This window comes from Giraffa tippelskirchi, chromosome 6, assembly GCF_054371585.1.
Source record: "Giraffa tippelskirchi isolate mGirTip1 chromosome 6, T2T-mGirTip1v1.2.pri, whole genome shotgun sequence".
Taxonomy (NCBI): Eukaryota; Metazoa; Chordata; class Mammalia; order Artiodactyla; family Giraffidae; genus Giraffa; species Giraffa tippelskirchi.
In genome coordinates, this window is record NC_137280.1 from 110197821 (window position 1) to 110225472 (window position 27652).

The 27652-nt window shown below is 36.7% G+C and overlaps 1 protein-coding gene and 1 non-coding gene across 4 annotated transcripts in view; both read left to right on the forward strand.

The window, feature by feature from the left end:
* DTWD2 (DTW motif tRNA-uridine aminocarboxypropyltransferase 2) overlaps positions 1–27652 on the forward strand; it is an 85150-nt gene that overhangs the window by 49787 nt on the left and 7711 nt on the right. Inside the window, exons 5-6 of one of the 3 annotated variants that reach the window (XR_014056417.1) lie at positions 15502–15650; positions 25322–25420. The exons of the other annotated variants lie outside the window; for them this stretch is intronic. The gene's annotated coding sequence lies outside the window, so the exon portion shown is untranslated. The remainder of the gene's footprint in view (positions 1–15501; positions 15651–25321; positions 25421–27652) is intronic. 3 annotated transcript variants of the gene reach the window in all.
* LOC145511821 (small nucleolar RNA SNORD57) lies at positions 17812–17882 on the forward strand. The gene has a single exon (XR_014058195.1). It is a non-coding gene; the product is annotated as a small nucleolar RNA SNORD57 (small nucleolar RNA).

Below are 27652 nucleotides of genomic sequence, written 5' to 3' on the forward strand. Positions count from 1 at the left end.
ATGAAGTAATGGGACCAGATGCCATCATCTTACTTTTTGGAATGTTAAGTTTTAAGCCAGCTTTTTCACTCTCCCCTTTCACCTTCATCAAGAGACTCTTTAGTTCCTTTTCACTTTCTGCCATTAATGTGGTATCATCTGCACATCTGAGGTTGTTGATATTTCACCCAGCAATCTTGATTCCAGCTTATACTTCATCCAGCCTGGCATTTCTCATGATGTACTCTGCATATAAGTTAAATAAGGAGGGTGACAACATACAACCTTGATGTACTCCTTTCCCAGTTTTGAACCTATCTATTGTTCCATGTCCAGTTCTAACTGTTGCTTCCTGACCTGCATACAGCTTTCTCAAGAGGCAGGTCATGTGGTCTGGTATTGCCATCTCTTTAAGAATTTTCCAGTTTGTTGTGATCCACACAGTCAAAGACTTTAGTGTAGTCAATGAAGCAGAAGTTGATGTTTTTTTGGAATTCCCTTGCTTTTTCTGTGATCCAGGTGATGTTGGCAGTTTGATCTCTCTCTAGTTTCCTCTGCCTTTTCTAAATCCAGCTTGTATGTCTTGAAATTCTTGATATCAAGATAACTGTCTGTGAAGATTTGTTACAAAACTTTCTCTAGATGACAATGATGTAGGAATGATATAGAATAGAAGAAATGATATAGAATTCTGCTGACATCTACCACAATGAAGATGATGTATCTATCTCTTACCACATTTCCTTGAGCTTTGTAATCCTTTGGTCCTACTCTTCTCCTGTCCTCAGGCAACCAATAATCTTCTTTCTGTCCCTATCGGTTAGTTTGCATTTTGTAGAATTTTATATAATCATACACTGTATACCATTTTTTGGTATGACTTCTTTCACTCAGTGCAGTTATTTTGCAATTCATTCTTGTTGATGTATCATAAATTCGTCTCTTTTTATTGGTAAGTAGTATTCCATTGTTTGGATATGTTATACTTTGCTTATCTGGGCATCTGTTGATGACCATGTGAGTTGTTTTCAGGTCTTGGCTATTATAAACAAAGTGCTATAAGCATTAATTACCAATCTTTGTATGGATGTATGCTTTCTTTTCTCTTGCTTTTACCCAGGAGTATGTATGTTTTCACCTAGATGGATCTTTCCTTCAATGTCAGAGATCAGTTGATTTAAAGTTTGAAAATTTGAAAGTACTTTTATTTAGCTTTAGGTGAGTCATGTGATAAACAGTTAATACTTGGGCTGAAAAATACTTTGGGTAACCTCAACTGTAGGAAGAAAGGTTGTCAATTTGTAATTTAAAAAAATTGAACTCAAGGCTTAGATGCTGTTTGAATCTTTCAAATCTGTCAAAGAATTTCATCTAAATATGAAAAATTTAGTTTACATCATGTAGATAGTGCACCAGCTATGGTAGGTCAAAAATTCAGACTTACTGGATTTTTCAAGTAAGATGTGTTGCTTCCTTTATTGCTTCATTTCATCATATTATATGCATTGAAAATATTTGTACCTTGGTTTTCTAAAGCAGTCTCTCTAAAAAGTGTCATGGATACAATTATAAAAAATAATTCTGTATATTTATGCAAATTGTGTATACTTATGCAAATGAAAGTGGGAAAAACCACTAGACCATTCAGGTACGACCTAAATCAAATCCCTTATGATTATACAGTGGAAGTGAGAAATAGATTTAAGGGACTAGATCTGATAGACAGAGTGCCTGATGAACTATGGATGGAGGTTTGTGACATAGTACAAGAGACAAGGATCAAGGCCATCCCCAACACAAAGAAATGTAAAAAGGCAAAATGACCATCTGAGGAGGCCTTACAAATAGCTGTGAAAAGAAAAGAAGCGAAAAGGAAAGGAGAAAAGGAAAGATATACCCATATGAATGCAGATTCCAAAGAATAGCAAGGAGAGATAAGAAAGCCTCCCTCAGCAAACAATGCAAAGAAATAGAGGAAAACAATAGAATGGGAAAGACTAGAGATTCCTTCAAGAAAATTAGAGGTACCAAGGGAACATTTCATGCAAAGATGGGCTCAGTAAAGGACAGAAATGGTACGGACCTAACAGAAGCAAAAGAGGTGGCAAGAATACACAGAAGAACTATACAAAAGAGATAATCACGATGGTGTGATCACTCACCTAGAACCAGACATCCTGGAATGTGAAGTCAAGTGGGCCTTAGGAAGCATCACTGCGAACAAAGAACAATGAACTAGTGGATGTGATGGAATTCCAGTTGAGCTATTTCAAATCGTAAAAGATGATGCTGTGAAAGTGCTGCACTCAATATGCCAGCAAATCTGGAAAACTCAGCAGTGGCCACAGGACTGGAAAAGGTCAGTTTTCATTCCAATCCCAAAGAAAGACAATGCCAAAAATCCTCAAACTACCGCACAATTGCACTCATCTCACAGGCTAGCAAAGTAATGCTCAAAATTCTCCAAGCCAGGCTCCAGTGATAAGTGAACCGTGAACTTCCAGATGTTCAAGCTGGATTTAAAAAAGGCAGAGGAACCAGAGATCAAATTGCCAACATCCGCTGGATCATCGAAAAAGCAAAAGAGTTCCAGAATAACATCTATTTCTGCTTTATTGACTATGCCAAAGCCTTTGTCTGTGTGGATCACAATAAACTATCAAAAATTCTGAAAGAGATGGGAATACCAGACCACCTGACATGCCTCTTGAGAAAACTGTACGCAGGTCAGGAAGCAACAGTTAGAACTGGACATGGAACAACAGACTGGTTCCAAATAGGGAAAGGAGTACATCAAGGATATATATTGTCATCCTGCTTATTTAACTTATATTTAACTTATATGCAGAGTACATCATGTGAAATGCTGGGCTGGATGAAGCACAAGCTGGAATCAAGATTGCTGGGAGAAATATCAGTAGCATCAAATATGCAGATGACACCACCGTTACGGCAGAAAGTGAAGAGGAACTAAAGAGCTTCTTGATGAAAGTGAAAGAGGAGAGTGAAAAAGTAGGCTTAAAGTTCAACATTCAGAAAACTAAGATCATGGCATCCGGTCCCATCAGTTCATGGCAAATAGATGTGGAAACAGTGGCTAACTTTGTTTTTCTAGGCTCAAATATCACTGCAGATGGTGATTGCTGCAATGAAATTAAAAGACACTTACTCCTTGGAAGCAAAGCTATGACCAACCTAGACAGCATATTAAAAAGCAGAGATATTACTTGCCAACAAAAATCTGTCTTCTCAAGGCTGTGGTTTTTCCAGCAGTCATGTATGAATGTGAGAGTTGGACTGTAAAGAAAGCTGAGTGCTGAAGAATCGATGCTTTTGAACTGTGGTGTTGGGGAAGACTCTTGAGAGTCCCTTGGACTGCAAGGAGATCCAACTAGTCCATCCTAAAGGAAATCAGTCCTGGGTGTTCTTTGGAAGGACTGATATTGAAGCTGAAACTCCAATATTTTGGCCACCTGATGTGAAGAGCTGACTCATTTGACAAGACCCTGATGCCAGGAAAGATTGAGGGCAGGAGGAGAAGGGGATGACAGAGGATGAGATAGTTGGATGGCATCACTGATTCAATGGACATGAGTTTGTGTGAACTCCGGAAGTTGGTGATGGACAGGGAGGCCTGGCGTGCTGCAGTTCACGGGGTCGCAAAGAGTTGGATGTGACTGAACTGAACTGAACTGATGGAAATATTATAAATTATCAGTGGCCTGTGGAAAGAAATACAAGACAATGAATTTAATCTTCTTTTAATTTACCAGTGCTAATTGGTTGCAGAAGAGTTTTATAAGGAATTTTCTATACTGTGAACTCCCAAGTCAAAATGTATGTCAAAGTTCAACAATCAAAAACAAACAAAAATGGCATTGCGATTTAAATTTTTTCACCAATATAAGGAAAGGGCTACTACAGGAAAAAATTGAAGAATGCTTTGTAGTTTTCAATTATGTATTACCTCTTTGAATTTGGCATTAAAAAACTGAGTTGACACAAGGTTTAGTGAATTTTCTCACTAGGCAGTCATAATTTTCAAACTTACATGCTTTTGCATTAAGCAAAAATTCATTTAAAAAATATGATTTTGTCAACATGCATGAAAATACTGAAGGAATGTGTTTATATAGTACATGAATGTGTTACTGGAAAACTGAAGTATGTTTGGAACGACTTAAATATGTGACAAGCTGGAATCAAGATTGCCAGGAGAAATATCAATAACCTCAGATATGCAGATGACACCACCCTTATGGCAGAAAGTGAAGAAGAACTAAAGAGCCTCTTGATGAAAGTGAAAGAGGAGAGTGAAAAAGTTGGCTTGAAGCTCAACATTCAGAAAACTAAGATCATGGCATCTGGTCCCATCACTTCATGGGAAATAGATGGGGAAACAGTGGAAACAGTGTCAGACTTTATTTTTTTGGGTTCCAAAATCACTGCTGATGATGATTGCAGCCATGAAATTAAAAGATGGTTACTCCTTGGAAGGAGTGTTATGGCCAACCTAGGTAGCATATTTAAAAGCAAAGACATAACTTTGCCAACAAAGGTCCGTCTAGTCAAGGCTATGGCTTTTTCGCTGGTCATATATGGATGTGAGGGTTGGACAATGAAGAAAGCTGAGCGCCAAAGAATTGATGCTTTTGAACTGTGGTGTTGGAGAAGACTCTTGAGAGTCCCTTGGACAGCAAGGAGATCCAATCAATCCATCCTAAAAGAGATCAATCCTGGGTGTTCATTGGAAGGACTGATGTTGAAGCTGAAACTCCAATACTTTGGCCACCTCATGCGAAGAGTTGACTCATTGGAAAAGACCCTAATGCTGGGTAGGATTGGGGGTGGGAGGAGAAGGGGACGACAGAGGATGAGATGGTTGGGTGGCATCACTGACTCGATGGACATGGGTTTGGATAGACTCCGGGAGTTGGTGATGGACAGAGAGGCCTGGCGTGCTGCAATTCATGAGGTCGCAAAGAGTCGGACACGACTGAGCGACTGAACTGAACTGAAATATGTGAACTAGTTTTTAGACTCTACTTCATAAAATGGGAATACAGATTAACACTGTATAATTGAAATTTAGCCTCCTAATTAAGTTGTTATGTATATATAAAATATACAATGTATTTTAAGGACTTGTTTTTAAGAAAAGAATATAAAATCTCAATTTTCATAGTGATTACATGTTAAAATATTATTTTATTTCAGATCTTGTTGGTTGAGTAAAATATATCATTAAAATTAATTTCACCTTTTCCCTTTTCCTTTAAAAATGCAGCTATTTGAAAATTTTACATTACATATGCAACTTGAAATTCATTTTTATTAGAGATCATGGAGCTAGATCATTTTACTGTCTTGTTTTGCATAACAGTTTTTGGGTGTCTTCTGGATGATTGAAGTTAAGAGAAGGTTGAGATAAGGGCTTTTTGGTCTTAATTCAATCACTAGTAATTCCTTGGTTATCCCGGTCACTTCAGTGACTGAAAGAAAGTGAAAGTGAAAGTCGCTCAGTCATTTCCATTTGTGACCCCACGGACTAGACAGTCTGTGAAATTCTCCAGGCCAGAATACTGCAATGAGAAGCCTTTCCCTACTCCAGGGAATCATTCCAATCCAGGAATCGAACCCAGGTCTCCCTCATTGCAGGCAGATTCTTTACCAGCTGAGCTACTAGGGAAGCCCAAGAATACTGGAGTGGGTAGCCTATCCCTTCTGCAGTGGATCTTCCTGACCCAGGAATTTTGAACCAGGGTCTCCTGCATTGGAGGCAGATTCTTTACCAACTGAGCTATCAGGGAAGATAAATATGTTATATATGTTATAATGCATTTTATTTATTAAATATTAATGCCTTGATCCAGTGGATTTTACTTGCTTGTGATATGTGAAAGTATCTAATAATGTGAAACAAATTTGTGTTTATATATATTAATTTCTTTAACTTCTAGTGAGCCATATTATGATAGTGATGACTTTTAAGCCTCTAATTGCCTGCACTCTTTCAGACCAGTACATTTTTCAGAGATGCTTTGCACAGTCCCAGTTTAGGGTGGAATGTGAGTGGCAGTGGATGCACTGTAGACTTCCTTGCAACAGCTGTCATGGTTGGCAAAGGTAATGCTGGAGAAGCACTGCATTAAATTGGCCCAGTTGATACAATTAATTCAGAGAAAGAAGAGCTGTTTCCATAGCATAGTTTGGCAGCTGGTATGATTATGTGCCTCAATTACAGGGCATGGTTGGTAACACTTCCTCTGTTTATGAAGTGATGTGGATGGTGTAGTTGAAACAGATGGTTAAAAAATACTTGACCTTCTATACTTTGCCATACTAATAATGAAAATAATTAAAAAAAGAATCAGGAGAATTTTTTATCGATTTGGAAAACAGTTTGAATACAAATGGAAAAATGTAGCCAAACTTAGTCAGAAGAAAGAAGACATATTAAAATATTTCTTTTATTGCATCTAGAGATTACTAATGAAATCTCATTATTGATAAAATTGTTATATAAATATGTAAGGATGTTACCCTACAAAATTTCACATTTAGCCCTCCATGTATTTTTGTTCTATTATTTTACCTGATTAACAATAATATACTATATACATTTTTTTTTCTAAATTAATTTTATTTGGAGGCTAATTACTTTACAATATTGTAGTGGCTTTTGCCATACATTCACATGAATCAGCCATGGGTGTATATGTGTCCCCCATCCTGAACCCCCCCACTCCCCCCCATCCCATCCCTCAGGGTTGTCCCAGTGCACTGGACCTGAGCACCCTGTCTCATGCATCGAACCTGGACTGGCGATCTATTTCACATATGGTAATACACATGTTTCAATGCTATTCTCTCAAATCATCCCAACCTCACCTTCTCCCACAGGGTCCAAAAATCTGTTCTTTACATCTGTGTCTCTTTTGCTGTCTCGCGTATAGGGTCATCGTTACTATCTTTCTAAATTCCATATATATGCATTAGTATACTGTATTGGTGTTTTACTTTCTGACTTACTTCACTCTGTATAATAGGCTCCAGTTTCATCCACCTCATTAGAACTGATTCAAATGCATTCTTTTTAATAGCTGAGTAATATTCCATTGTGTATGTATACCATGGCTTTCTTATCCATTCATCTGCTGATGGACATCTAGGCTGTTTCCGTGTCCTGGCTATTGTAAACAGTGCTGCGATGAACATTGGGGTACACGCATCTCTTTCAGTTCTGGTTTCCTAGGTGTGTATGCCCAGCAGTAGGATTGCTGGGTCGTATAGCAGTTCTATTTCCAGTTTTTTAAGGAATCTCCACACTGTTCTCTGTAGTGGCTGTACAGTTTGCATTCCCACCAACAGTGTAAGAGGGTTCCCTTTTCTCTGCACCCTCTCCAGCATTTATTGTTTGTAGACTTTAGAATAGCAGCCATTCTGACTGGCATGGGATAGTACCTCATTGTGGTTTTGATTTGCATTTCTCTAATAATGAGTGATGTTGAGCATCTTTTCATGTGTTTGTTAGCCATCTGTATGTCTTCTTTAGAGAAATGTCTGTTTAGTTTTTTGGCCCATTTTTTGATTGGGTTGTTTATTTTTCTGGAATTGAGCTGCATGAGCTGCTTGTATATTTTTGAGATTAATTCTTTGTCAGTTGCTTCGTTTGCTATTATTTTCTCCCATTCTGAACGTTGTCTTTTCACCATGCTTATAGTTTCCTTTGTTATACAAAAGCTTTTAAGTTTAATTAGGTCCCATTTGTTTATTTTTGCTTTTATTTCCATTATTCTGGGGGGGGGCTCATAGAGGATCCTGCTGCGATTTATGTCAGAGAGTGTTTTGCCTATGTTTTCCTCTAGGAGTTTGATAGTTTCTGGTCTTACATTTAGATCTTTAATCCATTTTGAGTTTATTTTTGTGTATGGTGTTAGAAAGAGTTCTAGTTTCATTCTTTTACAAGTAGTTGACCAGTTTTCCCAGCACCACTTGTTAGAGATTGTCTTTTCTTCATTGTATATTCTTGCCTCCTTTGTCAAAGATAAGGTGTCCAAGTTTCATCTTATATTCAACAGAATGACTATGTGCTGTGCTTAGTCTCTCAGTTGTGTCTGACTCTTAGCCACTCCATGGACTGCAGCCCACCAGGCTCCTCTGTTGATGGAATTCTCTAGGCAAGAATACTGAAGTGGGTTGCCATTCCCTTCTCCGGGAATCTTACCGACCCAGGTATCGAACCCAGGTCTCCTGGATTGTAGACAGATTCTTCACAGTCTGAGCCACCAGGAAAGCCCCTTTTCCTTTCATAACTGTCACTGAATATCTGAGTATAGAAACTGCTTTTTTTTTTTTTTTTTTTTGCTGTCTTCTTCATAAGTCTTAGGTACTTTTCTCTTAAACTCCTGTTCCAGGGTACTTTTCTTAGTGGTGAAGATAAAGGGATGGAAGGAATTAGAAGGTAAAATTCCTCCTTTCTGCCTTGGAAGGAGAGTGTGACTGGTTGGCTTGTCTGCTTATTTACTTGAATATATATTTACAAAGCAAAGTTTTATTCAGCATCTCTTATGTGTCAGGCCCTTTCTTAGGCACCCTGAGCACAAATATGAGGAAAAAACAAGTTTTCTCTTTTCTGGTTGCACAGTTGGACTGGAGACAAATGCATAAATACAATTACAATGCAGTGTGTTAATAACTTGATAATAGATATTTTGGAAGAAGAGGAATATCATGTGTCCTGGCAGGGAAAGTTATGGGATGTTTCCTGTAGCAAAATTGTTACCCACCTAAAGAATGTGTTAAGAGTCACCCAGAGAGAGCAGCAAAGAGAAGGCGTGCTTCCATAAAGGGGAAAGTAGAAGCAGAGTCTCAAGAGAAAAAGTGTGTAGAAGGATGATCAGGGTCTTTAAAAAATAAGGTGCAAGTAGTCAAATGGCAAGAAAAGATACTAGTGAGTAAGAAAAGGCCCAGATTGGGGACGAGTATTTAATGCTATCCTTGGTATTAATGCCTGGCATTGTATAATGGAAAAATCCTTTCCATTTTTTTTTTTTTTACTGTGTTAAAATACATTACATAATATTTATCATAATAACCATTTTAAGAGTACATTTTTAACTGTTTATCTTACTGTTTTAGATGTCAGAGGAAGATCTAATTTTGAAATATCAGAGTTCTGTGATCTAAAGGTCAAAATGAAAGTTTATACAGTGTATCAACTATGTGTCACCCCAACAATTCTGTGGAACAACCAACCACAAACATCTTAGTAGCACATAACCTTAGTGGTATATAGTAAGTTTATTGCTCACAAAGTCAGGTGGGTGTTGGCTAGGCAGCTCTGCTGATCTTGGCTGGGGTCACTGTTCTAACTGGTGTAGACTGGCTCTTGGATAGGTCACCAACACGATTAAGCTCTATTGTGCTTCCCATTCTCTTGGAGCTATTCAGTCATATTCTCATGATGATGGCAAAAGTGTAAGAGGAAGCACTAGAGAAGGAAATGGCTACCCACTCCAGTGTTCTTGCCTGGAGAATCCCATGGACAGAGGAGCCTGTGGGCTACTGTCCTTGGAGTTGCAGAGTCGGACACAACTGAGCGACTGAACATGCAAGAGGAAGCAAGTGAGTATAATGTTGAGCACTTTTCAAGAGCTCAGTCTAGGGCTGCTTATCCCCACTAGAGAGGAAAGACCCTTTTGTGTACTCTGTTCAGTACCCTTTGAGTCATGAGATTTTTTTTGTCTGGCTGGTGCAAACAGGCCCATCCTATCCCTATGTGTCTGCAGGTGCCTTTAGCACTCTTCTTTTTAGATGACTTTGGTGTCTCATATTCCTTAAACAGGGTATGAAGAGCAGTAACCATAAAGTTAAGGTTGATAAATTATACTTCATTGATTTTAAAGACTTGTATTCATTAACAGACATTTGTAGAGTCTAGTTAAAATGTGCTTTACAGTTAGAAGGCATTTGTAATACATAGTATGAAGAGTAGTACAAATCATTAAGAAAAAGGCAGAAAACCCAATATAAAAATGGGGGCAAACACACACAGATTTTATTTAAGTGAAAAAAAGAAAAAGCTTAATGCTTTCTTTCTCTCTCTCTCTCTCTCTCACACACACACACACACACACACACACACACACACACACACACACACACACACACACACACACACACACACACACACACTAATAGGAAAAGTCACTCACCTAGCTAGGGTCAGAGTAGATACTACTGTTAAGGTCACTTAAAATTTTAAAAACTTTTGTTTCACTTGCAACTTTAATCAACTTTCTGGCTTTTAAAATTACAAATTATACAACATAGATGTGCAAGTTTGAACATTATCAGCATTAAAAATATTATTAACTCCATATTTGTAAAGCGTTTTTCAGTTTACAGAGTGATTTACTATAACTATATTCATTTGATATTTCTTATAACTCTACCAAAGGACAACAGATATTATAGAAAACTGAGACTTACAGAAATTATGTGGCTTGGCCAGAGTCATAAAGATGTATTTGTTGCCCCTAATGTTAGAACTTTTATCTTTTCATGCCCAATCTAATATCTTTTCCACTTCACATGGATATCGTCCTCCAAAACATTCATAAACCTCTTTTTTTATTATTAATTTATTTATTTTAGTTGGAGGCTAATTACTTTACAATATTGTAGTGGTTTTTGCCATAAACCTCTTATGTTCAAGATAACGTCAGGTTCTTAGATATTAGGAGATACAAGTCAGCCCACCTTCAGTGTTGTAACATGTGAATGGTAAACCAGCAGTAGAACATGCTAAACCAAGATTCTTCCAGAATGCTAGGCTGGAGTCCAAAATAAGGTCACTCATAGTAACAGTCACTTTTGTTTCACTGATTCCTACTCTCACCTAATGGGGTCTGACTGTGGTCACCAGCAAAATCTTCCACCATTGCGATTGCTGAAAGTCCCTAAATGGTGTTCTGCATGAGCTTTGGAAACTGTCTAATCAGCTACCCAGATTTGCTTTTTCCTTATAGCTCTGAAGTTCTGTTTCTGGACCAAGCTTCTGCCTGTTTTCTTTCCTTTAGGGTAGATTATTGTTTTTTTTTCAGAGGTCTCTAAGCTTTTCAAGGTATGTGTATTTCTGTTGGGGCTTTTAAAGATGTCCCATTTAACATATGCATCCACATTTCTTCTTTTATAAAATGGAGATAATGGATATAGGAGAGCTTTATAAGCTGATTAGTTAAGTAGATGAAAGGAAAAGTACAAAATATCTACAATGAGGAACCATTTTATAACCATCAGATTAACAAAAATTTTAAAATGTCTGGTGATATCATATGTTGGAGATGAAATGGAGCAGGTGGAACTCTTGTTGGATGCTGAGGGGTGTATAAAATATTACTATTTCGGAACACACTTTACCATTATTTCATGAGGAAAGTGCAACCCAATATTTTGATGTCAGTTTTACTCCTAGGTACATACTCTGGTGACACTCCTGCACTTCTGTACTAGGACATACACATTTTAATTAGTTTGTTTATAATAGCAAACAACTTTAAGCAACTCTAATGTTTCAATGAATCTATCAAGTGTGGTAAATCCGCATATAGGAATACTGTAAGACAGATACGAAAATGAATGAACTGCAGCTACAGGAATAAATATGGATGGGTAAATCCTGAAATATAATGTTGTCAAAAAGACAAGTTACAGAAGAATATAAACCTTTTTCATAAAGTTAAAAAAGGCCAAATAGAACAATGCATTATTTAGGATACCTAAAACTAAGAGAATTATAAAAAATCAAAAGTGGTGGTTATCTTTAGAGGAGGTCAAGTTTATTAGGAGAACTTTAACTGTTTTACTAAGGATATTCTTTTTGTTTCTTTTTTTAAATTGAGATATAGTTGGTTTCAAATATTATGTAATTTCAGGTATACATCATAGTCATTTACAACTTTAAAAGTCATTTACGACTTCATTTATACGCTTCCCTGGTGGCTCATATGGTAAAGAATCTGCTTGCAGTGTGGGAGACCTGGGTTCAATCCCTGGGTCGGGCAGATCCTCTGGAGAAGGGAAAGTCTACACCCTCCAGTATTCTTGCCTGGAAAACTCCTTTGGACAGAGGAGTGGGGCGGGCTACAGTCCATGGGGTCACAAAGAGTTGGACATGACTGAGTGACTAACACACACTTCATTTATAGTTATTATAAAATATTGGCATATTCTCTATATTGTATAATATATCCTTGTAGCTTATTTATTTTATACATAATAGTTTATACCTTTTATCATACCCCTAGCTTGCCCCTCTCTCCTTCCTGCTCCGCACTTGTAACTACTAGTTTTTTATCTGTGAGTCTGTTTCTTTTTTGTTGTATTCACTAGTTTGTTTTATTGTTTGTATTCTATATATAAGTAATATCGCACAGTATTTGTCTCTCTTTGTCTGACTTATTTCACTTATTTCATAATACCCTCCAAGTCTATCCATGTTATTGCAAATGCAACAATATCACCAAGCCTGATATCTACTCTCTCTTGAAACTATCAGATAAACATATTTATCTTTCACCAGAATTTTAATAAGTCCAAATTTGGGTCAATGTTTTTTTGCACTGATATGAAGTATATCTAAATTTAAAACTAAAGCTGACATTTGAGTGGTTAAAAGACCACAAATATATGTGGCATTGTATAGTACTTAAGTATGCACTCACATGCAATATTATTAAACAATTTCAGAACCAACTAAGTAAAAGTTTATTATATAAGTTGTTCAACAAATACCTGCTGCATGACACTTCGTCTTCTTTAGACTTTCTTTTAGTGCCTATAACTGAATGTAAATATGTTATTATGAGAAGTTGGGACAAAAGATCATAAACATTTTCATTTTAAGGGAATAAAATAGAAATGATTTGGTTACTAAAAAATGAGTCTCTGATTATTTGAACATCTTTCAAAAATTTCCGGCTTTTATACAAAATGTTAAATGTCCTGGAAACGAATGATATAATTGATCATAAAATACTGGCTTCTGATGGTATCAAGTTTATAAATATTCGTAAATTGACAGTTTAGAAACTTTTGGTATCTCCATTTTTATGGTAGAGTAATTATGTGTGTGTTTATGTACATGTATGTGATTAGACAAATATAATAATTATAGAACAGGTTTTTGGGATACTTTTCTTATATGATTTTATAATTTAAAAAACATGACATTTATTCCCTTTAGAATTTTTTTCTCCAAGTGGGTGCATAAAAATGTCACTTTGAATTAAAGCATAATGTTTGGAAAAGATAATTTATTTATGGTCTTGATGTAGACTTTAATAATGTGCTGAGTTTTGCTGTAGTTCAGTTTTTTTCTGTATATCAAAAGAAATTGCTGACAATATTTAGATGTAAGGTTTTCAGATTTTGCATTATAGAAAACACTGTTAGAATTGCATAGAATAAAAGAAGTTAATCCTTTTAAAATTCCTAGAAGAGGATTTGATATTTTATATATTTATATATGTATTTTGTATATAAATACATATATATAGTCATTAAACAGTTTTGCTTCATAAAGTCCAGGTTTTTTTTTTAATATATGGTTAGATAGTATCTTCAGCTCAATGGACATGAATTTTTGCAAACTCTGGGAGACAGTGAAAGACAAGGGAGCCTGCAGCTGCTGTCAACAGGGTTGCAGTCAGGTATGACTTAGTGACTGACCAACAGCAGCTTAAAAGGATTTGTATTCTTTTTCATATAATATGAACAGTTGGCTAAATTTCCAGTTTTTATAGGATTTGTGTGATGTCATAGGCTCTCCCTGCTTAATAAACTTACTGGACCTCTCACCTTTGAGATGGCCCACAGTCTTTCTGTGGAGTGTTTCTCCCTTGGCTGCTCTCACTTTCTCAGATGACCGTGTGTCTTGGGTCCACTCTTGCTTTTTGAGATGGTTCGCAGTCTGTCTTTAGAATGTGTATTTCTCTAAATAAATCTACTTGTTAACCTAAAAAACAAAGAACAAAAAATACGACTTATTAAAGTCCCTCAAAAGAGAAAAATTGTGACTAATAATGTTCTAAAGCAGTTTTTTCTCAACTTCATAAGTTTACTTTATATATTTATTATTTTGGCCTTTCCGCACAGCTTGTGGGCTCTTAATTCCTCTAGCAGGGATAGAACTCAGGCCTTGGCAGTGTAAATGCTGAGTCCTAACCACTGGACCTCTAGGAAATTTCTTCAGCTTCATTAGGGTAGATTCTTACATAGATCCCTAATTTTTTATACAGATCCTTTTATATAGTTCCACCTTCTTGTGCAGTAAAATTACCAAAAGAACATAAATTAAGTACTAACTGCTGGATTTGAATTCATAGCTATAGTTTGTTTCTTAATGATTATCACCAGCGTTCATTCATTCAGCCAATATTTATTGAATACCAGCCACTATTTGGGCACTGTTATTGACACTAGAATACAAAAGTAGTAAGTAAAAATACCCGTGTCTTAATGGGCCTTACCTTGTGTAGAGATAAAGAACCACTTAGATCAGAATAATTACAAATTAAATTCTGTGACTGCCATATAGAATGTGCTTTAAAATGGTAATTTGAAGTTGGAGATTCATGAAGACCTCTTTAGCATTTGAGAATTGAAAGATAAGTAATAGTTAGCCAGGCAAAGAGAAAGATAAATTCATTTTTATACTTAGTCTGGTTATGTAGTGAGGGCAGTGGGGAGAGAATGTTCTTTGTGAAATGGATAGTTTATAGATCATGGTAAGGATTTTGCTTAGTGGCAAGCTAAGGATTTTAATTTGAGAGGTAATGTGATCAGTTTGGTCTTTAGAAAATCACTTGGCTGATACATATAGAATAATTTATAAGAATACTGAAGGTGGAAGCAAGATATCCATATAGGCATCTGCAGAGATTCAGTCTCGAAAGGATGTTGACTTGGAATCAAGTACTGTTGTTGGAGAGAATGTTATGTAAAAGTCATGCTAATAGTTACAAAGAGTTTTTATGTGTTTATGTTTCTGGCTTAGACTGTTGACCTTGTCTAATAGAAAAAGAGCTAATTAATACAGATAGAAGGAATTAGGTTCTAGATATTCCCAACAAGTTAAATAGGTACAAATAGCTTTTATATGGATGAAGAAAGTGATAGGAATCTTTTAAAAAATTTATTTATTTATTTATTTGGCTGTGCTGGGTCTTCATTGTCTTCCCTGTGGCTCAGATGGTAAAGCATCTGCCTGCAATGCAGGAGACCCGGGTTTGATCCCTGGGCAGGGAAGATCCCCTAGAGAAGGGAATGGCAATCCACTCCAGTACTCTTGCCTGGAAAAATCCCATGGATGGAGGAGCCTGGTAGGCTACAGTCCATGGGGTTGTGGAGAGTTGGAGGTCTTCATTGCTACGCACAGGCTTTCTCTAGCTGCGGTGAGCAGGGTCTACTCCTCTATGGTACATGGTCTTCTCATTGTGATTTCTTCTTTTGTTGCAGAGTCCAGGTGCTAGGCATGTGATTTCAGTAGTTGCAGCTCACAGGCCCTATAGTACGTGGTCTTCAGTAGTTGTGGCTCATGGGCTTAGGAACTTTGTGGCACATGGAATCTTCCTGGACCAGGGATCGAACCCATGTCCCCTGCATTGGTAGGTGGATTCTTATCCATCATTGTATCATTAGGAAAGTCTTAATGGAAATCTTAATGAGATAATTGTAAATTAAACTACAGGAGAACCTATAGCAGAGGGTGAAAAGCAACATAACAATAAAACACAATTTGTTAACTATTGTATATCATTATAGTGATACTTTTATTGTAGTTAATGCTTTCTCAAAGAAGTGTGGAATTAACATGCTAATGTTTTGATCAGCCATCTAATAGAACTTTCATTTAAATCACTTGAAAAGATGAATGATAAGCTTAGGGGAAATTAAGTTTTAATTTGAAATCAGAATCTTTCCCTACTGAATAGAAAAGAAATCTTTGTCATTTGTTAAGAATTCTTTACCTTGTATCATTTTCCATTTTTTTTTTTTATTCTTCATTGCAGTTATCCATCTTTCATCACTTTTTTGGTGATAATTTTTCAGTTTTATATGTGTCACTGAAAACTAATTTACTTGTCAAATTTAGTATTTGACACTTATGCATGTATTTTTCATACTACAAGATTGACAGAGTAATGCTGTATTTCTAAGAGGAATATATTATACCCCCATTAATGGCTATTATGCAGGACTTTATGTTGTCCAAATTGTGTTTGAATGGATTTATTTAAGAAGCACCAATTCATTTTTTGGATTTCACTAGCTCTCATAGTCTAAGAAAATAATTAACAGATGTGGAGGTAGCATGCATCCTGATTTCAAACTATACTACAAAGCTGTAGTAATCAAAACAGTATGGTGCTGGTGTGAAAACAGACACGTGGATCAATGGAACAGAACAGAGAACCCAGAAATAAACCCACACTTAAATGATCAGTTAACCCACAACAGAGGAGCCAAAAATATACAGTGAGGAAAAGACAAACTCTTCAGTAAGAGGTACTGGCAAAATTGGACAGCTATACAAAAGAGAAACAGGCCACAATTTTACACCATATATAAAAAATAAACTCAAAGGGGTTAAAGTCTTAAAAGTAGGACCTGAAAGCATAAAACTCCTAAAAGAAAACATAGGCTGTATGCTCTTTGACATTGGTCTCAATAATATATGTTTTGGATCTGTCTCTTTAAGCAAGAGCAACAAAAGCAAAAGTAAGCAAGTGGAACTGTATCAAACTGAAAAGCTTTTGCACAGTGAAGGAAACTAGCAACAGAAGGAAAAAGCCACTTACTGAATGGAAGAAGATATTTTCAAATGATAAGTTCAATATGGGGTTAATATATTAAAAAACTCATACAACTCAATATCAGAAAACTCAAAGAATTTAATTTAAAAATGGGCAAAGGATGTAAAGTGATTATTTTTTAAAAGAGGACATCAAATAGCTAATAGACACATGAAAAGATGCTCAACGTACTAGTCATCAGGGAAATGCAATCAAAACCACGATGAAGGGCTTCCCTAGTGGTCTAGTGGTTAAGAATCTGCCTGCCAAAGCAAGGGACATGGGTTGGATCCCTGGTCCAGGAAGATCCTACATGCCAAGGAGCAGCTAAGTCTATGTGCAACAGCAACTGAGCCAGCGCTCTAGAGCCTGTGAACCACAACTACTGAGCCTTGCCACAACTACTTGCCCATGCACCTAGAGCCCAAGCTCCACAACAAGAAAAGCCACTGCAATGAGAAGGCCACACATCACAGCAAAGAACAGCCCCTGCTCGCGGCAACTGGAGAAAGCCTGCATGCATCAATGAAGACCCAACACAGCCAAAAATAAATAAATAAACCTTTATAATAAACCACAATGAAATATTACCTCTCACTTTTCAGAGTGGCTGTTATCAAAAAGATAAGAAATAACAAGCTTTGTCAAGGATTTGGAAAAAAGGGAACCCTGGTACAGTGTTCCTAGGAATCTATATTGGTACAGACACCATGGGGGAGAAAAATAGAGCTGCCATATGGCTCAGCAATTTCATTTCTAGGTATTTAACTGAAAACAACAAAAGTACTGATTAGAAAAGATATATGCATACTGCAGCCATAAAATTAAAAGGTACTTGCACCTTAGAAGGAAAGCTGTGACAGCCTAGACAGCGTATTAAAAAACAGACGTCACTGCGGACAGAGATCTCTATAGCTACGGTCTTTCCAGTAGTCAGGTACGGATGTGAGAGTTGGACCATAAAGAAGGCTCATGGAGGTGATGAGCTGTCTTAGCCTGACCATGTAGAGTGGAGGCACAAAACTCATTTAATGAGCCTTATCCAACAAAGCCATGAGAGAGGCCTGGGGAACGAGAGGTCTTCAAGCCTTTTCAGCATTTTTCTTTGACCAGGCAGACGAAGTGGCTGCTGGAAATGCTAGGAAACTAGAGAAACAAGAGAAGGAACACTTGAAGAAGGAAAAGAAAAGGCTGACTGCAGTTTCCCTGGCAACTTCAGAAAATAGTGGTGCCCCATAGTGTGAGGAGATAAGTGAATGACCCCAAAAGAAGAAAAAAGCAAAAGCCCCAGGAGACTCCTCAAGAGGATGAAATGGAAGATCCATCTGTCTTCTTTTACAAACCCAAGTAAAGTAAATCTATTCCCAATGAGGAGCTAGTTAGTAGTGCTCTTAAGACACAGCTGGCACTGAAATCTCCCGAAGAGGAACAAGTCTTTCCCCAAAGAGGAACCAGTTAGTGACCCTGAAGAGTCAGAAAATAAGAGTCCCCAAGGAAAAGAAGAAATTGTCTTCCAAGAAGGAACCACTCAGCAGTGGACCTGAAGAGGCCACTGCCAGCAAGAGCACTGGCTCCAAGAAAAAGAAAAAGCTCCGAAAGCTATCCCAGGAAAATTAGAATGGATGTTTCCTTAGTGGGGCATAATTTGCAGAAGTATTTCCCAATCCATCCTTTAGAGCTCAATAAAAATAAAAAACAAAAAGAAGGCTGAGCACTGAAGAACTGATGCTTTTGAATTGTGGTGCTAGAGAAGACTCTTGAGAGTCCCTTGGACTTCAAGAAGATCAAACCAGTCAATCCTAAAGAAAATCAACCCTGACTGTTCATTGGAAATACTGATGCTTGAAGCTGAAGCTTCAATGCTTTGGCTACCTGATGCAAAGAGCTGACTCACTAGAAAAGCTCCTGTTGGTGGGAAAGATCGAAGGCAAAAGGAGAAGGGAGCGGCAGAGGATGAGATGGTTAGGAAGCACCACCTATTCAATGGACGTGAATTTGGGCAGGCTCCCAGAGATAATGAAGGACAAGGAAGCCTGGCGTGCTGCAGTCCATGGGGTCACAAAGAGTCGGACACGACTTAGCAACTGAACAGAAATGCATGCCATTGTTCGTTGTAAAATTATTTACAATAGTCAAGATATGGAAACAAACTAATTGAGAAAAGATGAATGGGTCAAGACTAAGTAGTACATATATACAATGGAATATTATTTAGCTATAAAAAGAACAAAAATCTTGCCATTTGTGACAGTATGTTTAGACCTCGAGGTTACCATGCTAAGTGAAGTAAGTCAGACAGAAAGACCAGCACTGTATGATACCACTTTTTTTTTTTGGTGTGTGTAGGGGGTGCGACCTGTGAGGCTTATGGGATCTTAGTTTCCTAATCAGGAACTGAACCTGGGCCATGGCAGTGAAAGTGCCAAGTCCTAACCACGGGATCACTAGGGAATTCCACCATGTGATATCACTTATATATTGAACCTAAAAAAGAAAACAAGCAAACATAACAAAATAGAAACAAAAGAGAACTAATTGGTGATTTTGAGAGATCCCTACAGACAAAGCTGTGGTTTGATGGGCAAAACAGGTGAAAAGGATGAAGAGCTACACACTTACAGCTATGAATTAACTAAGTTATGGAGATATAATATACAGCATAGGGAATATTGTTAATAATATTGTGGTAATTTTGTATAGTGACAGATGGTAACTAGCTTTATCTTGGTGATTATGTTGGTATAAAGTGATCAAAGGTTAAAAAAGTATAAAAAAAAAATCTCTGTGTTGTACACTGAATCTAATATAACATTGTAAGTTAATTATACTTCAGTTAAAAAATTGTGATATTCTGCAACTCATAATTTATCATTTAAATATTCTATACTGTATTCTTCAAAGGAACATAGCAACCTATTGTTAAAACAATTCACTTTTGTGTCTGTCTGCCACTTTTACTGTCAAGAAATAATTAAACATTACAGATAAATTACACGTGGGCAGAGGCAGAAAAAGAGAACATATATTGAAAACATTTGGCAGATAAAACAGACATGCAGGATCATTCAATAAATGAAAAAAATTCATTTTCAAAGTATTTTCAAAAATCATTATAAATTCTTGGTCTATGTCATCTGTTATATAGTGTTGTTTGGAAACGTTTTACAGAATTGTCAAAGATTTAGATACAAGATTCAGTACTTTGGGGATTATTGCACATTTAAATGATGCTCAGATCATGTACTTAAAGGATGAAAAATTGCAATATGAATATTTTCCTTGTTTATAAATTATATCTTTACTGAAAATATGCCTACATTTTTTCAGGATTCTTACTTTTAAAAATATTTTATTTACCTAACAATGTAACTTGTTCTTCTCTGTTATTCAGAGAAGCTCTCTTCTGGTTCTTTCTTTTGCCTCTAAGACTGCTTTTTCTCTGCCTCTTCAGTACCTTTTCTTTTTCCATCTTGTAAAAGTTGACATTCTGCTGATAAGTTTTATCTTATCCTACACTGTTGATCAAACGACTCATCTGGCTTTATTGCAGTAAAGCTGAGTTGCTTCACACTTACTCATTAAATTGTGAAGAAAGCATTGTGAATCATCACTAGCACTACCCTTGTTAACATCAGTAGCGTCAGTACCACCCTCATAACATCTTTGTCTGTAATCAAGTGCTTACTATATGGGAGGCATTGCTGAACACTTCACATGTATTAGTGCCATAAAGCACAATTATTCTTTAAGATTGTTAAGTTTTAGACTCTCAGAGTTTAAATCTTGTTTGAGGTCATACTATTATGTAGAGTTAAATTATATAAGTCTAATTTACTGTCTTATGCTTTTAGTGCAGTGTTTTTCTACCTCTCCATTCATGCACATTATTTTAATTCAAGGTTATAGAAAAGTGTTTTTAGTAAAATGAAAGAGTGTACAGTTTAACTCAGTAAATTTTAAAATAAAAGTTTTATGTGACAGATTGAACTTGTGAGGTAATTGCATAATATGTGCTTTATTTCACACCTAGGCTAATTTATGATTCATTTTCCAGTAGCTGTTTATGAAGCCATGACAGCTTTGTTAAATGAAATTTATCTTTGGTGAAAAAATGTTTCACTCGCAAGACATTATAAAATTGGTTATTACTTAGGTTAGACTAGGAAATCAATTTCTGATATCCTAAATCAGTTTCTGTTCTGTTTCCTAATAAAGGATATAAGTTGATGTAAGCCCAGTATGAATAAATGCATACATGTAGATATGTAGGACAATTAGGTTGGACAATTTCATTTTTAGGAGATGTTACAAAAGTTAGTTTCTATAGCATTAATCAACAGAGACTTGTCTCCATTAAGTATTGCTGGAAGAAATAGGTATTTGAGCAGCAGAAAGTAATGCTAAAGCTTGTAATCTGTAGTGACATTTTTCTCTCTGGCCTGTTTAATGGTATAATATTTTGTTAATTTGCTGTAGTCATTCTAAAGAGTTATTGTAACCAATCATTTCTTTTTATAGTTTTTAAAAGTATTTTTAATTGGTGGATAATTCTTTACAATGTTGTGTTGGTTTCTGCTGTACAACAGCATGAATCAGTCATAACTATATGCATATCCCTTCCCTCTTAACTCTTCCTCTCCCTCCCCCTCCCACCCCGCTAGGTCATCACCAGGCTGGGCTCCCTGTGCTATACAGCAGCTTCCCACTAGCTATCTATTGTACACATGGCAGTGTATGTATGTCAATGCTGCTTTCTCAATTCATCCCACCCTCTCTTTCCCCCACCGTATCCACAAGTCCATTCTCTACGTCTGCATCTCTATTCTTGTCTGCAAATAAGTTCATCAGTACTGTTTTTCTAGATTCAATATATATGCACTAATATACAAAATTTGTTTTTCTCTTTCTGACTTATTTCACTCTGTATGACAGGCTCTAGGTTCATCTATCTCAGTTCAGCTGATTCACATTTGTTCCTTTTTATGGCTGAGTAATGGCACCCCACTCCAGTACTCTTGCCTGGAAAATCCCATGGACAGAGGAGCCCGGTAGGCTGCAGTCCATGGGGTCGCTAAGAGTCGGACACAACTGAGTAACTTCACTTTCACTTTTCACTTTCATGCATTGGAGAAGGCAATGGCAACCCATTCCAGTGTTCTTGCCTGGAGAATCCCAGGGACGGGAGAGCCTGGTGGGCTGCCATCTATGGGGTTGCACAGAGTCAGACATGACTGGAGTGACTTAGCAGAAGTAGCAATGTTCTATTGTATATGTGTACCACAAATTCCTTATCCATTCATCTGTCGATGGACATCTAGATTGCTTTCATATCCTAGACTGTAACCATCAATTTTAATTCAAGGTTGTAGAAAAGTGTTTTTGTGCCTCTATTAATTCTTTTTTTTTTTTTTAAAGAGGAGGCTTTGAAACTCAGATAAAACTTTTTTATTTAAGATAAATTATATCCCAGTATTATTTTAAAGTTTATATTAATTCTGTCAATCTAATGTTTTAAAAGAATAATTATATCATAGAATAAGGAGATAGACTATTTGACTTATAATGATAACTTCCTATTCTGTGATCTCATGAATCTATGTGTTTTTACTTTCTTTCTGTAGATGTTTTCATACCCATAGTTCACAGTGACTTCAGATATGCATTACTTGGAGTTATGTGAAAAACAGTGGTAGATTAAATATTTGTATTATTAGGAAAAACCACTAGTCAAGATATGTCTAAATGACTAAATATATAATATAATATATACATATAAATATATAATATAAATGAAATATATAAATGAAATATATATGACTGATATGTCACTGAATAAAATTTTAAATTTGTATCATTATTTGGATTTGCTTAAATTTGAAATTTTTAAGTGCTTAATTTTTAGACTTCTGAATTGTATGTTTGCATTTTAACATCAAAGTTATTGTATGTTGAAGAAACATTGTGTAACTTTATTATCACTTTAATGTTTAAGAAAGCACTAAATTTTAAACCTGATATGTTCTATAAGTTTTTTAGTAATTTGGGAATTGTGTTTTACCATAGAAACTTATAAAGTGAGTTTTCTCTGGTCAACTCAGAAAAAAAAAATTAAACAATAATGTATTTTAGAAGTAGCACTAATATTATCATTTTATCTATAATGCTCCCTTTAAATTTATTTTTATCAAGTTTTCTGAATTTCAACATTAACCTTAGAATCTTTCAGTTCAGTTCAGTCGCTCTGTTGTGTCCTACTCTTTGTGACCCTATGGACTGCAGCACGCCAGGCCTCCCTGTCCATCACCAACTCCCGGAGTTTACTCAAACTCATGTCCATTGAGTCGGTGATGCCATCCAACCACCTCATCCTCTGTCATCCCCTTCTCCTCCTGCCCTCGATCTTTCCCAGCATCAGGGTCTTTTCAGATGGTTCAGTTCTTTGCATCAGGTGGCCAAAGTATTGGAGTTTCAGCTTCAGCATCAGTCCTTCCAATGAATATTCAGGACTGATCTCCTTTAGGATGGACTGGTTGGATCTCTTTGCAGTCCAAGGGACTCTCAAGAGTCTTCTCCAACACCACAGTTCAAAAGCATCAATTCTCCAGTGCTCAGCTTTCTTTATAGTCCAACTCTCACATCCATACATGACTACTGCAAAAACCATAGCCTTGACTAGACGGACCTTTGTTGGCAAAGAAAGCTAAGTGCTGAAAAATTGATGCTTTTGAACGGTGGTGTTGGGGAATACTCTTGAGAGTCCCTTGGACTACAAGGAGATCCAACCAGTCCATCCTAAAGAAGATCAGTCCTGAGTGTTCATTGGAAGGACTGAAGTTGAAGCTGAAACTCCAATACTTTGGCCACCTGATGTGAAGAACTGACTCACTTGAAAAGATTCTGATGCTGGGAAAGATTGAAGGCAGGAGAAGAGGGGGATGACAGAGGATGAGATGGTTGGATGGTATCACCGACTCAATGGAGATGAATTTGAGTAAACTCTGGGAGTTGGTGATGGACAGGGAGGCCTGGCGAGCTGCGGTCCATGAGGTTGCGAAGAGTCTGACACGTCTGAGTGACTGAACTGAAGAAACCCTTTAAGGAAGCTGATAAGTGATTAAAAATTCTTGTGACTGTTAATAATGGATTTAGAAACAGCATAGTTTTATGTAGTAATGAAATGTCTTAAAAGAACCTGAGAACAGATAACAAATAATCATCATCAAATTATAAAAATATAGTGTTTGTTGGGAGGAGTGTGGAAATGATTACCGTTTTAATTTTGAGGGCTTTTAAAATTTTTCTTGACCAATGAATTAACTATATTATAATAACTTATTTTAAAGATGTGCTATTCAAACATAAGCCATGGCTTGTTATTCCTTTGGATATCTGTTTGAGTCCTAAAGGTCATTACTAAACCACTAAACTTCCTACATCTCCCACACTTTTAATGACACAAATCACAAAAGTAACTGAAGGTCTATCTAGGAAGGAGATGTTTGAAAAGACCCTTTAAAAAGGTATCTGAACAGTGATCATAGCTGTCAAACTGTAATCTGGTATTCTTATATATTAAATATATACTTAATGGAAGAGAAGAAATGATTTTAAGAAATTTTAAGGAATTAAAATTGTAGCTAATCCAGAGAATCAGTGGAAAAGATTGAAGCTACGTCTTAGGAGTAAGGTTTGGATAATTTGGCTGTTTCTAAAGTGGAAGTGATAGGCTTACAACCTGTACCAGTAGAATTCTAAACCAGCCAGTGATAACCCTGTTCCTAAAGCAGTCATATTAAGAGTCCTTAGCTTCTACCCCTAGACAACCAACTTCCAAGATCAAAATTAGTGAAACATTCTTTGCATCAGCATGGCTTACAAAAATTGAAAATGAAGAGTGTATATAATAATCACACATAATATATGATATATAATATATACATTAATCATAATGACATATAATTAATATAGAATTGTAATTGCATATATATTATATGATCTTGGAGAAAGAAGGCAATGGCACCCCACTCCAGTACTCTTGCCTGGAAAATCCCATGGATGGAGGAGCCTGGTAGGCTGCAGTCCATGGGGTCGTGAAGAATCAGACACGACTGAGCGACTTCACTTTCACTTTTCACTTTCATGCATTGGAGAAGGAAATGGCAACCCACTCCAGTGTTCTTGCCTGGAGAATCCCAGGGACGGTGGAGCCTGGTGGGCTGCTGTCTATGGGGTCGCACAGAGTCGGACACGACTGAAGCGGCTTAGCACTATATGATCTTGGGATTCATCACTAAACATAGGTTTTAATACCATCTTGTCTGGCTATCTGATTTTTTATCAGGTGATCAAGAACTGAAAAACTAAATGACTTGACTGAATTAATTATTGTCAACTTTGATATAATAATCTTGATCCCTTCAGTAGTTCCTCTTTCTACATAACAAACTTTTATTATATGTTAATTTTTTTCTTTCTTGCAATAGGTAATTTTTCCATGGATTTTCTTGACCTCTTATTCATGCAGATGAGGAAGTTTCTAAAAATTATTACGATGCTTGTGATTTCTCAAGATGGATCAACAGGTTTTCTTTTTGGTTTTGCTCATTTACTCATTGAATTAAGTGTGTGTTGAAGGTGAAATAGCACATAAGTATAAAAAGAAGAGCTGTGAGATCATATTAACATATTTTAATAACACATATGCTACTAATATAACAGATAGTAGTTATGTATACTCTTTTAATATATCCAGTTACTGGATAATCTCCAGAGAGATGATTTGTGAAGGATATTCTGAAATCTTTTAACAAATGACAAATTTCAAATTCTGTTTTCATACAGCCATGTGAGCCATAGTAAGAAATAAGACCCCTCCCCCATTTTCTTTCAAAGATAAAATTAATTCCAATAAACAAAATTCACTGTGAATTTTGCACGTTCCCATAGGTTTTGTTTTAATCAGATCTCTGTTATAAATTCCTCCACTGATGACTTGGAAATGAGTATTGAAAGCAGTAGTTGGCTTTACTCTGTTTTACTACATTGACCTGATGAAATAATCAAAGCTGTTAGTAATTACAGTTAATCAACATTATGAATTTTTCTTACAGCTATTTAATCATAGGCTTTCTTTTATCATTATACATGTTACTCAATCATTTTCTTCTATTTCTTTCCCTCCCTGCATCTAATTTTTATCTTGTCCTTTGGTAAAAATGTGAAGTAATTTTAATATGATCATATCTAAAACATAATTAGTCAAATATGTATTTCAAAATCACATACATTCTGTAGTGAATCTCTACCCACTTTATTTCCCTCCTTCTCTGCCTCCCCCCTCTCCCCTTTATCTCTCTTTGAGGAAAGACGGGAAACAAGTTGTAGAGAATTCTTTACAAAAAGAAGAGTGAAAGAACCATATTTCTCATCACATTTTCTTAAATATGATTTTGGTCAGAGTATTGGCTTGGGATATAGCTTTATGAGTATAGGATAATGCTTGAGTTTCATGTAATTGAAGTAGGAATCAAAGAGCCAAAATTCTGACATTCATTTTTCTATTGCTTTTCTCATGTGTGACTCTTTCTCAGCTAGAATATTATCTTGCTGGAGAAAAGTATTTGTAGTATGCTACTACTTTTATCTAAAAAGAGGATATGTATGTATATGTCTGTTTATATGCATTCACATCCACACAAACATACACTTACCAGTTTAAAAAATAATGGAAGGGACTTCCCTGGTGGTATAGTGGCTGGGAATTTGCCTGCTAATGTAGAGGACATGGGTTCAGCTTTTTGGGAAGATTCCACATGCTGTGGATCAACCAAGCCGTGCCTTGAGCCACAACTACTGAGCCCACGTGCCACAACTACTGAAGCCTGTGTGTCTAGAGCATGTGCTCTGCAACAAGAGAAGCCAGCGCAATGAGAAGCCTTTGCAGTGAAATTAGAGAATAGGCCCCACTCTCGGCAGCTGGAGAAAACCTGTATGTAACAACAGACCCAGCACAATCAAAAATAAATAAAAAAAATAATTGTTTAAAAAAGATACAACAGGAGACCTCAAAGACATTTAAAAAAAGAATGGAAGAATAAACCGTAAAATAAAAAATCCCAATTGTCAATTCTCCAAAGTGATTAAACCCTTTTCACTCCTGATTCAATGTATGAGAGTTTCATTTGTTGTGTCCCGATTTGGTGGTGTTAGTCTTTTTTATTTTAACTGTTCTAATGGGTGTGAAAGGGGGCTTCTCTGGTGGTTCAGTGGAAGAGAATCTGCCTGCTAATGCAGGAGACACAGGTTCAGTCCCTGGGTTGTGAAGATCCCCTGGAGGAGGAAATGGCAACACACCCCAGTATTCTTGCCTTGGAAATCCTGTGGACAGAGGATCCTGGCGGGCTACAGTCCATGTGGTCGCAAAAGAGTTGGACACAATTTAATGACTAAAAGCAACAATACCAGTAACGAGTATGAGTTGAACCCCTTTACATGGACCTATTTGTACTTGTATATATTCTCTTGTGATGTGTCTATTTACTCTTTTGCCCACTGCTGCTGCTGCTGCTAAGTCGCGTCAGTCGTGTCTGACTCTGTGCGACCCCATAGATGGCAGCCCACCAGACTCCTCCATCCCTGGGATTCTCCAGGCAAGAATACTGGAGTGGGTTGCCATTTCCTTCTCCAGTGCATGAAAGTGAAAAGTGAAAATGAAGTCACTCAGTCGTGTCTGACTCTTCACGACCCCATGGACTGCAGCCTACCAGGCTCTTCCGTCCATGGGGTTTCCCAGGCAAGAGTACTGGAGGGGGGTG